Source organism: Hevea brasiliensis, chromosome 9 (assembly GCF_030052815.1).
Source record: "Hevea brasiliensis isolate MT/VB/25A 57/8 chromosome 9, ASM3005281v1, whole genome shotgun sequence".
In the NCBI taxonomy this organism is placed as follows: Eukaryota; Viridiplantae; Streptophyta; class Magnoliopsida; order Malpighiales; family Euphorbiaceae; genus Hevea; species Hevea brasiliensis.
In genome coordinates this window covers 83,048,981-83,067,970 of record NC_079501.1, presented here as the reverse complement: position 1 = coordinate 83,067,970, position 18,990 = coordinate 83,048,981, and the positions used below count along the sequence as shown (strand labels likewise).

General features: G+C 33.8%; 1 pseudogene; it reads right to left on the bottom strand.

Moving 5' to 3' along the window:
- Positions 1–1,196: 1,196 nt before the first annotated feature.
- LOC110655411 (probably inactive leucine-rich repeat receptor-like protein kinase At5g48380) overlaps positions 1,197–18,990 on the bottom strand; it is a 38,320-nt pseudogene continuing 20,526 nt past the window's right edge.

The following is an 18,990-nucleotide window of genomic DNA, read 5'->3' as shown; positions in this document are numbered from 1 at the left end:
CTAAAGATATTTACTTAATTCCCGCTCTAGGATTACTGAAACATTCCCTATTACACTCTAATAAAGCCTATGAGTAGTCAATAACTCTATCTAGCCAAGATTGATGCAGATGTCTTGTACCTACTCAACCCTAACCTAAACTAACAGCCTCTTCATAGCCCTCCTCTCTAAACCATGTGGCCTTAAAATGAAAATGACATCTCCTTCTGTGAACTAAATTATCCTGACCACTAACATCCAATAAAATCGATAGATGATCTGACCTAGCTTGCATTACATGTTGTACTACAGCTTTAAGGAAGCAACTAAACCACTAATCAGAAACTAGAACTCTATCCAACCTTTCCTCCATAAAACCATGACCCATCCTACCATTATCCCATGTAAAAGGATGGCTTGAAAAACCCAAATCCCTCAATCCATAATCATCTACCACCTCCCTAAATGAAATAAGATAACTAGATGGCCAAAATGAACCCCCAGCTTTTTTGGAGTCGAACATAATCTCATGGAAATCCCTTATAATCACACAAGGTAGTGATGATCTCCCTCCTCACCTCCTAAGTAACTCCCGTGATAAAAATTTATCTCTCTATTTAGGCCATCCATAAAAACAAGTCAACCTCTAGTCCAAACAACCAAGCATACTAACTCGAAAATCAATGTCATGAAAGAAGTAAGATAATAAATGCAAACTAACTATACTATCCCAGAAGCAAGCCAATCCTCTACCACCATTCACACCCCGAATAATAAAATTTCTAATAATACTCAAGCTCTCTCTAATGAAAAAAATTCTTTCCTCTAACGTCCTAGTCTCTATCAGAAAGAGAATGTTGGGACTTTTAGCTGCACATAAACTGTTTGCAACTGTGGAAGGTTTCCTAAGATCTCAACCATTGTAACTAATTATTTTCATGGCTCCATGCAACCGTGGACCTCACCCACGGTTGCCTTTATATCAAGGCAATCACCATTACTCATGCACTTTTTTCTTCTCTAAATGATATTCCTCCTCCACTGCCATATCATCCACAACTCTTATTAACCTCTTACGAGGATCCTTTTTTAATTGGTCAGGACCCACTCTTAGGCTTCTCCTTTTACTATGCCATTTTTTTTCCCATGTTAAGGATAAAAACATCACAATTAGTGCCCATTAACAAAACAAGCTCCATAAGTAACAAAATTACAAGTTAAGTGTCAGCACCTCTACTAACCATAAAGTCAGGACCACTAAAGTCAATAGTTTGTCCTCCACTATCCTCCTCATGCAAACCATGCAATGCCATAGCCACACTACCCACCTGTTCTGCAACATCTCCACCTACTATCCCATCCAAACCTAAACCATCCCTCACACCTTCCTCCCCACCATTTGCCCAAATAGATTCTACTTGCCCCTTTCATAACTCACATAATACCTCGCCTAAATTACGTCTCCTTCTAGAACCATTAGACTATCCACCACCTTTATGTACTTTATCATCGATTGAGAAGATTGAGAATTACCAAAACTAGAAAATAACTCAGTAAGCAAATGCTTTTCCCTCAACTTCTCCTCTTGATTTCGTAGTTAGAAGTCTTTGCTAGCTGATATTCTCATCTAATCACCATACTACAAAGGTTTATTAAGTACAAATAAAGAGCAATCAACACTCACATGCCCAAAACACCCCTAAGGATAACAAAAGTGAGGTAGACACTCATATTCTAGTTGCACCCAAGTTACCACACCACCACCAAAATGCATTAGGACTCCCCTTTGTAAAGTTTTATCAATGGCTAATTGAACTTGAAATGAAGGGAACTCACCCATCCAAGGTTATCCTCTTCATCATAGGCATCAGAAACACCAATCATATTACTTATCATCTTAGCAGTGGCCTTTGATAGATATTGAAAAGGTATCCCAAAAGCTTTTACCCAAAAAGCACAATCCTAAAAAACAATCAAAGCCATTGAGATTGTCGCAAACATCTCCTGTAGCATTAAGAGTCGTTTGTTAAAACACCACAGACCACTGGAAAGCACTTTTTGACAATCAATCTCATTAAAGAATTGAAAGATAAAAAGATTGTGCCCCCAACTGTCAAAAACTAAAGCCTTTATGAACCCTCCAACTATGCATCATAATACTCCTCAATGCTAAAATGTTGAACTCTTTGTTCGTTAATAGTCTACCAATCAAACACTAAGCAATCTTATAACTTTGTTTGTTTATTATCTTTCTCATTCTCCTGCACAATCTCATCCGCTACCTCTTCCTTAACTATGAGTTTCAAAGATGTCATGGCTTTATCTAGAGAGTCAGATGCCATCACCACTCACCAAAAAATCTCACCAAAAAAATCTCACCCAAACAAAAAAGACCTAGCTGTAATGACTAAGGAGAAGGAACCCAATAGGAGAAAAACTTCTACAGAGAGAGGAGTTGAAACGTCTACTAGAAAACTCCACCGCCTGCCTATTATTTTAATTTCATAATAATTTTGGAATTTTCGAATCTTCATCATACGTTGGTGTGATTCCAATTGCATTACTCTTTTATTTGCCTTTATATTTTTCCTGACAATTTAACTCGCTTGGTATTGCCAATTTTTCCATTTTCTTTTTTTGATTTTTTTTAATATGATAATTTTTTTTTCTTTCTTCAATCAAATAATTATAATTTCTCACTTTATAAAATTAAAAGAAATTAAACACAAATGTGAATATTGCCTTTTACATTCTATTATAAAATTCCATACATGGCTAGCTTTTTTCTATACAAAATTGATATTTTGGCAGCATTATATTAATATTTAATAATTATAATATTGTTGGTATCTACCTGTCATGTCCTGAAATTTTTAAGGAACTAAATAATTTATAAATTTGATTATTTAACATTGTTTTATTATTTATATCTATTGTACTTAATTATCTTAAAGTTTCAAATTAATTTAAATGATCCTTTCTGAATTAAAGCTAGTATTAAAGTAACACTACTATTATGTTTTATTTATGCTTGGATTTTATTTTTATTAATTTAAAAGATTAATGAAATGCTTAATTTGATTTGAGTTCATCTAGGTGGGTGATATTAGTTAAACTATAGAATAATATTATTTAAAAATATGTTATTTTATTTTCTTCAAAGGGAATTATTTAAATATATTATATAAACATAATTCGAGATTTTATTATTTACATGGGGAAAAATATTTATGATAATAAAAGTTTTACATTGTTTATTTTTGAATTAAAGTAGATAGTTTAAATTTAATAATAATAATAATAATAATGTCCACCAATAAAAATTGCAGCTTGAGTTTCGTTCCTCCAAGCCCAACAGATGTGAGAACACCATCTCCTTCTTGCTTTATCGGTCCGACCAACTTCCATTAACGCCGATGGAGCTCCTGCCTATAGCAGAGATAGCCAGAATCTCTCCATGACACCAAATTGCAGTGAGAAACATAAAGGAAGACTATTTTCCCTTATCCTCGACAACCAAGCCAAACCCCCTCCCATTTCAGTTTCTCTTCCCGACCTAGTCACTATTGTAGCGATGAAACAAGGCCCTCCAATGCGGCAGTTTTGCCCGGCTAGCAGCTCCAGGGACCACCAGCACCTCCTTTTGGATATCGGATGGCTATGGGAGACATGGACCCATAAACCATGAGCCTCTTAAACTTGTTTTTGTCATTCCAGATAGTGACCAGAGGTACCATCGATGGCGGTAACTTCAGGAAGTAGAGAGCTTCCTTGACCAGTGACAACTCCTTAAAAGGCTTAATTTGCGTAGATTAAGGAAAATGGGAATAGAGGCTTTTTGGTAAGATTCTAGACTATCCAACCATCGGATTAGTGATCTAAGATCACCATTGAATTCAGCATGATGAAACCTTCAAGATGGGATCAGCCTTGCTTCGACTTGACACCTTTTGGGAAAGGCGATCATCCGACAGTTTAGAATGCTCTGTTAGATTTTCGAGCCCTTTTTTATTCCTATAAATTAAAAATAATTATATGATAATCATTAATAATTTATAGGGTTTGTTTAGGTACAATCGGATTGGCGATAGCTTACTGACACTCTGACCAAGTTTTCAACTTGATCCAGACGCCAAGCGAGCTATCTCGGAAGATAGTTGTGTTTACAGTTATTTTCAGTATATTTAGATATTTCATAGGCATTCCAAGTAGTAGAATTTGCAAAGGTAATACCGAACTTAAGTTGTGTAGTTTTTTTTACCTTGTTAAGCTAGCTGATTATTCTATAAAATATTATTGACTTAGAAAAATTAAGGAAAATGAATTTAAATCAAATTCTATTAACAATTTATTATACAAGATAAAATTATAATTTTTAACTTTTAATTATTTTTAGCAATCTGATTGCGAGTTACAATAAAATTCAGATCATGATATAGATGGACAGCTCAAATTGGATTGTATTTTCTCATTATTCATGTAGGATGGAAAAACAAATTCAACGAATGGTTGTTTATAAAATAAATATATGGTATCTATATAGTTGTTATAAAATAAATATATGGGATCTACATAGTTAATTGGAGCGTTGGGTCTATAGTGAACTATGTTTAGGTAAGAAAAATCCTTTAACTTACTTGAGTGGAAATTGACTAAGGACAGAGTCTAAAAGCAAGTAAATCCCATATTTCCAACTTGCACTTCAAGCCATAGAATATCTGTTACCCCTAAGACCAATCACACATATTTCCAATCGAACCTTAAGCTTCGATACATGGCCTTTGTTTCGAATTTGAAATTCTTTTGGGGGAAAAGCAAAAACTCTTGCAAATAACAATTTTAGCTCTCAATGGCCATCTCATGAACTTATACTCATCTTCCACAAGATGAAGAGAGAAGGTTTTGTAGTCCACTAAACATTTGTCTGTATGGAGAATCGCATCATCAGCTTTGGAATATAACATCTTCTGACTTGTTGAGTATTATCAGCAAGGGTTAGGCTTATAAAACAAAAAGTTTCATACTAAATTAAGCATAATAAAAATGAAATAAAACAAAACAAATAAATAGACAAAACTGCATCATAAGTGCTATTACAGAAGTGCTAGGCACTGATATGCATCTAGCAAACAGAATAAATTTTTCTGCAAGAAAATTTGCTTTGTGTTTTCCTATGTGAATACAAATAGACAAAACTGCTTCAGTTCATCTCTTTTTTATCAACATCAACACATTTATTTGTAAAATTAGATACTTTCTATTTGCTCAAATATCTCTGAATTGTCTGCAAGGTAATATCTCTCTCCAATTTACTTACTATTCTGTACACATCAAGCATGCTGGGCCTCTACTCTGGAAGGCCCTGTGCACACTTGTATGCAACTCTAAGGAACTCAAAAATCTCACCATCATATCCTTGCCCTATTATAGGTTTATCAATGGCATCATATAGACAAAAGGAGCTAGAAGAAAAATCACTCGTTCATTTATCCAAACTTCCATCATCTGAATTGTTTAAAGAAGTAGCCTTCTTCCTAGTGATTAGCTCAAGCAGAACAATTCCAAAGTTAAAAACATCTTCCTTGAGATAACACTGCTCCCAAAATTCAATATCTATAGAGAAACTCGAGCTCGAATTAATCTCATTTGGATTGATAAGCATCGCATTTCCAAAGTTTGATAACTTTGGTTTAAAATTCTGATCAAGTAAAATGCATTTTGAGCTTATGTTAACATGCGCCACACGAAAATTGCCGCCATGGTGAAGCCATGCCATTCCTCTAGCTAAACCAATTGCAATTTTCACCCTCAAAGGCCACTCAAGAATCTTCTTCTTCTCCTTCGTTGAATGTAACCAATCAAAAAGGTTTCCATTGGATATATATTTATACACTAGAAGCCTTTCCTTTGATTCTATGCAGAATCCAAGGAGCGTAATTAAGTTTTCATGCCTTAGTCTACCTAACGTCTTCAATTCAGACATGAACAGTTCTTCCAAGTCAACGTGTTCGTTTAAGTCAAAGAGATTTGATAATCTGTTCACTGCAATAGACCAACCGTTAGGTGAAGGAGCGGGAGCATAAAAATTATTAGATTAGAATATTGAATTCAAAAATTTTCTTCTAGGGTTTCATGCATCATGCCATATCCATTATGTGCCTAATTGATTTCAATGTTCAATTGCAAATTAAAACACTTTTAATATGTATTAGGATCTATATTTGCCATTTAAGATTTTTCAATTAACAAATTAATTCATTAGAACCCTAGATTAAAAGAATAATATGTGCACTAACCTTTTAATGCACTGTAGATGTAATTGGTACCTTTGTGAAGCACCTAGAACCCCAAATGTTGTCCCTCTAGCTTGTCCACACCAAGATCACCAATGGCAGCCCCTAAACCAGCTTCTCAAGCCTTGCCAACCAATTAGAAATTAGGGATTTGCCTTTAGAGAGATTGTAGATGTATATAGGACACTAGAAATAATTTCTAGCAATTTTAATTCAAAGGAATATGGGCAATTTCTTTGAATTGATGAGAGAAGATGAAGAGAGGAGAAAGAGCTATAGGTGGCGGCACACTTGAGGGAATAAGAAGAGTGTGTTTATTTTTCTTTCTTTTCCCTTTTATAATTAGGTCATCACTTAAAACCCTTGCCACATGTCATCACCTAATTGCATCTTAATTTTAATTGACCTAATCACATTAAGCCAAGTGTCAAAGCTAGATTTAATCTTGACTTTGATCACCTTGCATGATAGGAAGACTATAACACCCCTATTTGCATAGCCTGGTATATGTTACTGTTCCGGTGATCGGTGTCTGTGCGGACAATTAAAAGAATTAGAACCACATCTAAGACATCTAGATAAGCCTTGAATACAAATAATTAGTAATTGCCAAATAGTTAAGTATAAATAAGAAAAATAGAACACAAGAAGTTAAATGAGCCGGGAGTCACAACGATGGGTGACCTTCTCGGGAAATGACTGCGAGGTCAGCCTAAACTCAAATTTTGAACTAAAAAATGTGACGCCACGGTCCTTAGGACTATTACGAACACAGTGGAAAAGAGAAAATCACGAAAAAGAGTTGTTAAGCAGGTCAAATAATTAGGTCAGGGATCCGAAAGAAATACCGAATAACTTGCAAACCGGATTGAACCAGCGAGGGGCAGTTTGGTCAATTCACCCCTAGAGGTGACTAATGGCCTAACTGTCCAATAAAATCTGAGGAATTAAAATTTTGAAGTATAGATTTAAATTAAAGAACTATGGAAAAAGAAAGGAAAAAAGAAAAGAAAAGAAAATTTGAATTATGACATCACCCAAAATGACCTAAGCAATGACCTCATAATTAATTTTCATTTAATTAAATTTTGACTAAGTCAATTGAGGGGATAAAAACAAAAGAATCAAAAATCAATTTTTAATTTCTTCTTCCTCATGCAGCTGGCACCACTCCCTCTCCCAATTCTTTCACTATACACCTCCATGGAAGCTTACTCTCAAGCTTCTTAAACCCCAAAATTAACCATAAATTCCATAAATTCCTTCATTAAACCTTGTTTTTGAAGCTTGGTAAAACTATTGACAACAAAAAGAAGAGGAAAGAAAGTAGATTTGAAGAGGGAGAAATTCAACAAAAGAGGTTAGTGGTTAGTTTTCAATTTTATGTTTAAATTCATAATTAAGTAGTTGAATTACACTAGAAATTGTGAAAAAATGAAACAAAAATAACATGAATAGAATTCTATGGAATTTCAGCCAACTTAAGATGTGGTAGGAATTGATTGAGTTTGATTAAATTAAAAGTGTACATGAACTTGAATAAGTTGATTGGTAATGTTTATATACTTTGATTTAGTGAGATGTAACAATTAGTAAATTAGGGTTCTTGGCACTTAGGTTTGGGAGAAAAATTATAGAAAATGGTCAATGGATGTAAATGACCTTATTTGAGTTGAAAAATGGTTAATTGTGACCATTTGTGGTGTGTGAGAATTGTTAGAACCAAGTTTCAATTTGGATTGGTCAAGGTCAATATGCAGACAGCTTGACCTAGGTCCCTTTCAGGGATCAAAACTGAAAATTTAGCAATCTAATTGGTGTGAGGTTAATTGGGAATGAAACTAGACACAAAATGGACCATTTTTCATTTAAGAATCATGCCCATAAAATAACCATAACTTAGTGAACAATTAGGCCAAATCAGGATTAGGGCACACTGCCCTATACAAAAATGATCAAATGAACAGTAGTTACTTAATGACCATCACTTGGCCTAGGAAAGTCCAAATGACCTGAATTTTATACCGATAGAAAGCTGAGACATAGCCCTACAACTTTTATGAAGAAAACAAACCCAAATTCTGACCATAACCTATCCAAAGACTCACCTGCAATCAGCACACCAAAACTGCCAGTATCCAGAAAATGCCCAGAATTCTCGGTAATACCAAATCCGGCCAGCCTTAGAAAAATAGGCATAACTTGGGCTACAAAACTCCAAATGGAGTGATTCAAAAAGGGAAATAAATTTAAGACAATAAGGAACAATTTCTATGAAGAAAACATAGCCAAATTACCACAGAAACTTAACCAATGGAACAGTAGAAAATAAGGGATCAAAACTGAAAAATTGTAATTTCTCTTAGGAGACTTAGAAATTGAATTGGCAATCAATGCCAACAAAATTGACACCCAAAATGTAGTATATGGGTGCAATTAGAACTAATAAACCTATTAAGTATAGAAAAGTTAACATTTTGACTTGAATAGTGCCATGACTAGTGCCACTATACACAAAAATGTGAAAGACCTGAAATTTATAAACCGTAATAGGTAGGATAAGTCTACAAAGAAATTGTTGAAATTTAAGTATTAGAAATGGATACTGAAACACTTTAGATTTATTTATTTCAGTTGGAAAGAGATTTTCGAAGGAGAAACGAAAGTTTGAGTAAATTGAGTCGACAAGAGTAGTTTGTGCACAGCTAGTTTTTGATTGAATTTGTTTTGAATATTTTACGTAATTAAATGATTTTATTCTTCCTTATGTACTGAGTTTATCAATTATGGGATTTATTTCAATGATTATTGAAATTGGTATAGCAAGCATAAGATTAGTTTTGTGAAATATTATTTCAATAATTATTGAATATTATTTTGGTCTGGATAAATTATGTTTGGAAAATTTCGTTGGAATTATGTTTTGAATTGTGACGGGCAATTTGCATGAATAAAATATAAAATTTTGTTTTAGATTGTGATGAGCATAAAAAAAATTATAGAATATTGGAATTGATCTTAAATTAATATTATGTTGTGATTTATGCTCACAAAAAGGACTAAGAAATGCATGATATGATTTTATATCTCACTATAGATGCTTGACTAGGTTATTACCCATCTCTATATCATTTGTTGATGAGACAATGGAGTTAGCTTTGTTTTGTTTTGAATACCATGGTATGTGCACAGGCTTAGATTCTCCTCTTATTAGAGGTCAGATCTAAATATTTGTTATTGACCCGTCGGAAGTTTCATTATTGTGTTGTGTACTGTGCACGATGATTCGACCTCCCCGACCATAGGGAGTTAAAATCCCAATTCGACCTCCTCGACCATAGGGAGTTAGAATCACCCAAAAAATGGCCCTTTTGGATTAGTCTTGCATAGTTAGTGAGATAAAGAATGAGTTTTGATTGATAAGAAATTGTGATTTTAAATGAGATTGTGCACAAATGATTTTGTTAAAATAATTGTTTATTTCCATAATTGTAGGAATTATTTTTATTGTTCAGTTGTGATTTGACAAATTAAAATTTTGATCAAGGTTATTTTAACTAGTGATTATTATTATTGGCAATGAAAATTTTGACATTTGGAAATTGGTTAAGTTTCGAGATGTCAAAAATTTTGGTATAATTATTGTCAATGTATATTGTATTACATTTTAAATTATAGTTGTGCACCACTGAGTTTACCACTCAGCGATAGCTTTATATGCTGTCGCAGGTGAGAGTAGAGATAGAGTAGTTGAGTGAGATTCCTACAGCTGCACCTTGAAGACTTCTTGTGACTAGCCTCGGGTGTATTATAGGTATACCCTTATATATTAGATTTTGATTATACATGTAAATATATATGTGTAAATTATTTGAGTAGATGTATAAAACTTTTGAAATGTTATTTTGGGTGTGTAATGGAAGTGCAAATTATTGTAATGTTTAAACTTATTTTTGAGTTTTGTAATGAATATAAATTAATTTTTCTTTAGTGGAATATGAATGAAGTTATTTAATATTATTTCTGAAGACAATTGAATTGAGAATTGTTTTGAATTATGGAGTTGGTGAAGGAACGGAAGCATGAAAAACACAAGTTTATACTATTGAATTCAAAAATTTTCACCTAGGGTCACATGCATCATGCAAGATTTATTTTTATCTATTTGATTTCAATGATAAATAACATATTAAAACTCTTTTAATATGTTTTTTTTTATCTGTATTTTCCATTTAAGATTTTAAAATTAATCAGATTAATTTTAGAACCCTAGATTAAATCAAGAACGATTACACTAACCTCTTGATGCACTGCAGCGTGTCTGCGCCTTTGAGATTCATCTTCAGGACACCAGATGTTGTCCCTCTAGCTTGTCCACACCAAGAACACCTATGTCAGCCCTTGAACAACTTCTAAAGCCTTTTCTATTAATTAGAAATTCAAGTTCTGCCTTTTAAGAGATTAGAGATGTAAACAGGACACTAAAAACAATTTCTAGTGTTCTTAATTCAAGAGATTGATGGCTAATCTCTTTGAATTGATGAAAGATGAAGAAGAATAGAGGGAGGGCTGCAAAATGGCGTGACCAAGGAGTGTGGCTGCTGGTTGTATTTTATTTTCTCATAACAACACTTAAATAGCTAGGTTAACACATTAAACCCTTGCCACATGTCACCCTTTGATTAGCTCTAGGTTTAAGTGACCCAATCACATTGTGCCAAGTGTCAAACCTATATTTAATCTTAATTTTAATCATCTTACATGATTAAAAAACATTTGGCAAGCTTATGTGTTATGCCATGTGTCACCATCTCATGGTGCCATGTGTCACACTGCAAAATGACCAAAATGCCCCTGTGTCTTAATTTTGAGTTCTCAACCCAAAATAATTATTTTCTTCTTCTAATTAATTTATATCAAATATAAATTAATTAATTAATCTCTATTAATTAATTTCTCATTAATTAAATTCATATTTAAATACTTTAAATATAAATTTAACTTATATTATACATCCAATAATCTAGATTTGGTTTCAAGTCATGCTAGGGACTTTGCAATCTAATTGCAAACTAAACCTATTTAATTAATCAATTAAACTCTTTAATTAATTAATTAAATCATATTTAATTAGGTGATAACTTGTGTATGTGTGTGACTTACTAGGCTCATCACTAATTGGCAATGAGACATGATATCAACTCTTAATATCATCGAAACTCTTTCTTACCATAAATGATTTCTCTAAATCATTTTATGAACCTCATAGACCATGGTTAACACCTAGCATAGCATGCCATGGCCACCCAATTAGTAATAAGGTTTACCTTAAATGAACCTATAATCATATGTTACCATGCACTAGAATCTCTCTGCATAAAATCCCAACTCAAGCCGAGTCATGGTTTACGCCAAACTCCATTTGCTATGAATATTATGTTCTCTTTTAATTCCAGTTCTTGATTAAAAGATTTTCTCATCGTAAACTCTTTTACAATAAATCTATCTGTCCTGGCCAGAAACTTGAAACATCAAGAACAATTAAATGAACATAGGATTTTATCTCTATTTACTTAGAGGAACAGATTCCATCTTGATCAACACCTACCTCCATATATAACTAGTAAGAGCCAACACATGCCTATATACCCATACACAGTACAAGTATGAAAGCAGTATCAAACTCAAACCACCTATATACAAGATAACTGTGCTATCTCAGGTCTAAAGATTATATGCACTGATATGATTTATGACAAAACATTGACAAGAGTAAACTCCATGTGCTTGTCATAAGTGTCACTGGTTCGGCCTACTTATCATTTATAAGTGCCTATCATGTTTGTTATATGGCATGAGACTCACCATTCCATCTTATTTATATCTCATATAAATAACTTGGGAACAAACATGAATACAATCTTTCTGGATAAGTCATGCCCTTATTATGAAGTATCCTCAATTGTGAACCTATTTATGATACTTCGTGCTAGAAATATTGTCACTCATATTCTTAACAACTTAAGAATAATATTTCTAACAAAATATCAATGGACCTTTTCTATTACACATAAATATATTATGTAAACGGAAAAGTGAAAATGCCTTTTATTAATAAAAATATGTACAAGATACATACTAAATGATATGCTCTAGGGCATACTACTAACAATCTCCCACTAGCACTAGAGCCATTCATTACAATATCTTAGACCTATCTTCTCAAGATGTCGGTCTAGCTGAGTTTGTGACATAGGCTTAGTGAATGGATCAGCTGGATTTTCAGCTGATGCTATTTTCTGCATGGCTACATCGCCTCGCCCAACTATTTCTCTGATAATGTGGTAGCGCCTTTCTATGTGTTTGGATTTACGGTGAGACCTTGGTTCTTAGCTCAGATGATCGCTCCATTATTGTCACGGTGTAGTGGAACCTGGCGACTCAATGGAAGGTACTCTTGTAAGTTCTCATGAACTTCTTTATCCAAACGACTTCCTTTGCGATCTCGATGCAAGAATATACTCGACCTGTAGTGGAATCTGCAGTCGTGCTCTGTTTGGAACTCTTCCAACTGACTGCACCTCCATTACAAATGAACACATATCCAAAGGTAGACTTTCTATCATCGATATCTGATTGGAAATCAGAATCAGTATAACCATCCAATTGCAAGTCTCCACCTCCACAAATCAAGAATAAATCCTTAGTTCTTCTCAAGTACTTAAGAATATTCTTGTGACTATCCAGATGTTCCAAACTGGATCGATTGATACCGCTAGTCAAACTAATAAAGATATGCGATATCCGGCCTAGTACACAAAATTGCATACATTAAACTTCCAATAGCCGAAGCATATGGAATCCTGGCCATCTTATCTCTTTCTTCAGGTGTCTTTGGAGACATCTCTTTAGAAAGATAGATACCATGTCTCACTGGTAACAATCCTCTCTTGGAATCAAGCATGTTAAACCTCTTTAACACCTTTTCCAAGTATAGACTTTGGGATAAACCAATTATTCTTTTCGCTCTATCTCTATAGATGCGAATCCCAAGAATATAGGTTGCCTCCCCTAAGTCTTTCATGGAGAATGTATTTGACAACCATACCTTTATAGTCGTCAACATACCTGTGTCATTACCCATCAACAGCATGTCATCCACATATAAGACAAGGAAAGTGATAGCACTGTCACTAACCTTCTTATATACACATGGCTCATCCTCATTTTTGATAAAACCAAAGGATTTAATGGCTTCATCAAAACGGATGTTCCAACTCCTCGAAGCTTGTTTCAACCCATAAATGGATCGCTTTTGCTTGCATACCTTGGAACCATCTTGGAATTTAAATCCCCTAGGTTGTTCCATGAAAATGTTTTCTTCAATGTATCCATTGAGAAAAGCTGTTTTGACATCCATATGCCGAATCTCATAATCATAGTATGCAGCTGTTGCTAATAAAATCCTAATTGATTTAAGCATGGCAACAGGCGAGAAAGTCTCCTCATAGTCGATTCCTTGCCTTTGGCGAAACCCTTTCGCTACTAGCCTTGCCTTATAGGTCTCTACCTTTCCATCAGAACCAATTTTCTTCTTGAAAACCCATTCGTTCCCTATAGGTATAATACCTTCAGGTGGGTCAACAAGACCCCAAACTTGATTCTTATACATGGAATCAATCTCGGATTTCATAGCATCAATCCATTTCGAAGAGTCTATATCTGATATAGCTTCTTCATAGGTAAGTGGATCATCTCCATGATCTACTTCTTCATGAGTAGACAACTCTTGTTCTTCTTCATGAAGAAAACCATATCTCACTGGAGGGTGAGATACCCTGGTTGTTCTACGAGGAACAGCTGTAGATGTTTCATCAACGGGTATAGGTTGACTAGATGGATCTATATCCATCTGATCTGTTGGTTGGTCAGAATTCTCCAATTCTAACTCTATTTGCCTTCCTTTGCCTCCTTCTTGAACAAACTGTTGTTCAAGAAATGTGGCATCTCTACTTATCACAACCTGTTGGGAAGTAGGCCACTCAAAATAAGATCCAAAACTATCTTTTGGATATCCAACAAATCGCCCTTTTACGATCTGGTCTCCAATTTATCGTGTTCACTTTTTGATATAAGTGGATGCCCCAAATCTTAACATGCTTAAGACTTGGTTTTCTTCCATGCCATATCTCATAAGGTGTGGAAGAAACTGATTTTGATGGAATCCTATTCAGAATATACAAAGCTGATTCTAATGCAAATCCCCAAAAGAAGATTGGCATATCAGTATAGCTCATCATACTACGTACCATATCCAATAGGGTACGATTTCTCCTTTCAAATACACCATTCAGCTGTGGCGTTCCTGGAGGAGTCAGCTGAGAAACAATGCCATGCTCTCTCAAGTATTCATCAAATTCAGTACTCAAATATTCACCTCTACGATCTGATCAAAGAGCTTTAATATTCTTTTCTGTTTGATTTTCTACTTCAAATTTAAATTCTTTGAACTTTTCAAAAGATTCATGTTTGTATTTCATCAAATACAAATACCCAAACCTTGATTTATCATCAGTAAAGGTAATAAAATAATGAAAACCGCCTCTAGCCATTTCTTTAAATGGACCACATACATCACTATGTATTAGCTCTAAAATATTTTCAGCTCTTAGCCCTTGTCCAACAAAGGGTGATCTAGTCATTTTGCCCTAAAGACAAGATTCACAAGTTGGAGTAGGCTCAGAGCCCAATGAGGATAGAATCCCCATTTTCTCTAATTTTGCAATCTTATCTTCTGCAACATGACATAACCTTAAGTGCCAAATATATTTTGAACTTGAGTTGGTTTTCACCATGGCATTGTATTCTTTTAGATTGCTATACTCTGGACAGTGGAAACACTTTCTTACTAACAATGGAAACACTTTCCTGTTGGCAGTGAAAACACTTTCCTGTTGGCAGTGAAAACACTTTCCTTTGCTTTTATCAGCTTTAGTCTTCCTTTTCTGTTTAGCTATTTTCTTGGAAGGACCAGGAATCTGAGGTTTCTTTTTCCTATTGCCCTTCTTCTTGTTGGACTTTCTAGCAGAAGAAGATGCAACCAAAGCTACCTCTTTTCCTTTATTACTTGGTATATTCTTTTGGGCAATAACCAGCATGTTGAGTAAACCAGTTAAGGTGCATTCCTGTTTAGTCATATGGAAATTTGTCACAAAATTCCCAAAAGACTCCAGAAGGGACTGAAGGATCAAATCCGTCTGTAGTTGGAAATCCATGTTGAAGTCAAGATGTTCCAACTGCTCAATCAGCCAAATCATCTTGTGGACATGATCCCCAACATTCTGTTCCTCAGACATCCTCATACGGAATAGCTGTCTAGATATCTCATACCTAGCATTCCTGCTGTGCTCACCATACAACTCTTGTAGGTGAAGGAGGATCTCACTCGCACTCTGCATGTTCTCATGTTGCTTCTGTAACTCATTACACATGGAAGCAAGCATGTAACACTTAGCTCTCATATCATGCTCCTTCCACTTATCCAAAGTATCATGTTCCTCTTGTGTGGCCTCTGGAGGTAAGGGACCAGGAACATTTGAATCTAGAACATATCCTATATGTTCAAGGTTCAGGACAAGCTTAAAATTTCTTAGCCAATCAGACAGATTAGGTCCTGTCAACCTATTGTGATCAAGTATGCTTGCAAGGATATTGGATGGTGGTGGTTGTTTTGTGCTCATTTTTATCAGAAAATTAACTGCAGAAAATAACCAGATTAATTAGTAAATGTATCATGTAATTAACCAAAATGATTATGATCTTTTAATCAAATTGGTCCTCCCACTAACTTAGCGAATCCTACACTTCCAAAGTAGAAAACGGAAATCCTAGTTAGATGGATTTCTAGTGGGTGATTGAATTCTTATAATTCTATTGATCATCCTCAGGTACATCCATTATTGGAATTACAATAAACTATAAGTGAGCAACTCCTTGCCCATCACATCTCATGTGAGGTTCAATCCTTTACCTAGCCCCTAATGCTCAAAATCTCAGGTACATCCATTATTGACTTATCTTGCATTAGTTAAGTTGATCCCATTGAGCCAGTAATTATGTAAATAATTTTAATGTCCTCAGGTACATCCAATATTGGCCACCAAACCATTTACATATTTACAACATCTCATGCTTAACAATTATTCTTAAGAAAATCTCTTAAATTAATTGCATCTCATGCAACTATTTAAAATTTCTTAAAATAATTGCCCCAATGGAGGGCCTATGTTATAATTACTTTAATTATAGCATTTCCAACTTAATCATTTGTTTGGAAGATTTTATGGTCATTCTAATTACTATTAAGGTCTCACTTTGCACATTATCCATTTAGCATGCATATATCATATAATTGCATACATTCCCATACATCTCATGCATTCATGGATAAGCAGTAAATATGGTATGATCATGGACATGGACTTTCTAAGGGATTCAATTCTGAGCCACCAAGAATTGAATCAGGGCATTCCTAGGTGCATTTCATTCATTCATTTTACAAGAGTTGCTGAAGGAGTACATAATCAACTCTTGATCTTGAATTCCTCCCACTGGTCTCACCAATGCTCTTGACCTCCTTGAACTTCTTGCAATCCAATATTACATAGTAATCCTTGGCATACCAAGGCGAATTTACAAGAACTTAAATAAATGAAATTACAACCCAAAAATTATTACAAACTTAATAATACATGCCCAAAATAAATTAAAGTAAATTAATTAATTTACGATCCCAAAGAAACATAAAAGAAATAAATCCAATCACATTGGTCTTTTATAGTTCATGATCATCCATCATGCATATCACTATTTAACAATTAAATAAAACATACATACTTAAATTAAATTGAATATCTCATATTCAACTTAAAAATCCAGATTTGAATATGATTCAAATAAATTTAAAAATTCAGATTTGAATCTCATTCAAACAAATTTAAAAAATTCAGATTTGAATCACATTTAAACAACTTCAAAAATTCAGATTTGAATCACATTCAAACATTTTTTTAAAAAATCAAATTTGAATCACATTCAAACATTTTTTAAAAAATCAGATCTGAATTTTATTCAATCAATTTTAAAAAATCAGATGTAAATATGATTCAAACAACTTTAAAAATTCAGATTTGAATCACATTCAAACAACTTTTAAAATTCAGATTTGAATCACATTCAAACAATTTTTAAAATTCTGATTTGAATCATAATTTAATTGTGTGATTAAAAATCCTAATTAAACATTTTAATTAGTCATATGATGAACCTTTCATCATGCAACAATTGCAGAATTTAATAACAACCATGCGTACCATGATCTTCCAAAGCCATGCGCACCATGTTGGAGTTCATCAAGCATGCCGCCACACCTCTTGATCCAACCAGCAATGGATCAATCATCTCATGATCAAATCACACAATTAAATCATATAATAAACAATCTAAATGGCAAATATAGTGGCTCTGATACCAATTGAAGGAATGGAAGCGTGAAAAACACAAGTTTATACCATTGAATTCAAAAATTTTCACCTAGGATCACATGCATCATGCAAGATTTATTTTTATCTATTTGATTTCAATAATAAACAACATATTAAAACTCTTTTAATATGTTTTTTTTGGATCTGTATTTGCCATTTAAGATTTTAAAATTAATTAGATTAATTTTAGAACCCTAGATTAAATCAAGAACGATTACAATAACCTCTTGATGCACTGCAGCGTGTCTGCGCCTTTGAGATTCGTCTTTAGGACACCAGATGTTGTCCCTCTAGCTTGTCCACACCAAGAACACCTATGGCAGCCCTTGAACAGCTTCTAAAGCCTTTTCTATTAATTAGAAATTCAAGTTCTGCCTTTTAAGAGATTAGAGATGTAAACAGGACACTAGAAACAATTTCTAGTGTTCTTAATTCAAGAGATTGATGGCTAATCTCTTTGAATTGATGAGAGATGAAGAAGAATAGAGGGAGGGCTGCAAAATGGCGTGACCAAGGAGTGTGGCTGCTGGTTGTATTTTATTTTCTCATAACAACACTTAAATAGCTAGGTTAACACATTAAACCCTTGCCACATGTCACCCTTTGATTAGCTCTAGGTTTAAGTGACCCAATCACATTGTGCCAAGTGTCAAACCTATATTTAATCTTAATTTTAATCATCTTACATGATTAAAAAACATTTGGCAAGCTTATGTGTTATGCCATGTGTCACCATCTCATGGTGCCATGTGTCACACTGCAAAATGACCAAAATGCCCCTGTGTCTTAATTTTGGGTTCTCAACTCAAAATAATTATTTTCTTCTTCTAATTAATTTATATCAAATATAAATTAATTAATTAATCTCTATTAATTAATTTCTCATTAATTAAATTCATATTTAAACACTTTAAATATAAATTTAACTTATATTATACATCCAATAATCTAGATTTGGTTTCAAGTCATGCTAGGGACTTTGCAATCTAATTGCAAACCAAACCTATTTAATTAATCAATTAAACTCTTTAATTAATTAATTAAATCATATTTAATTAGGTGATAACTTGTGTATGTGTGTGACTTACTAGGCTCATCACTAATTGGCAATGAGACATGATATCAACTCTTAATATCATCAGAACTCTTTCTTACCATAAATGATTTCTCTAAAT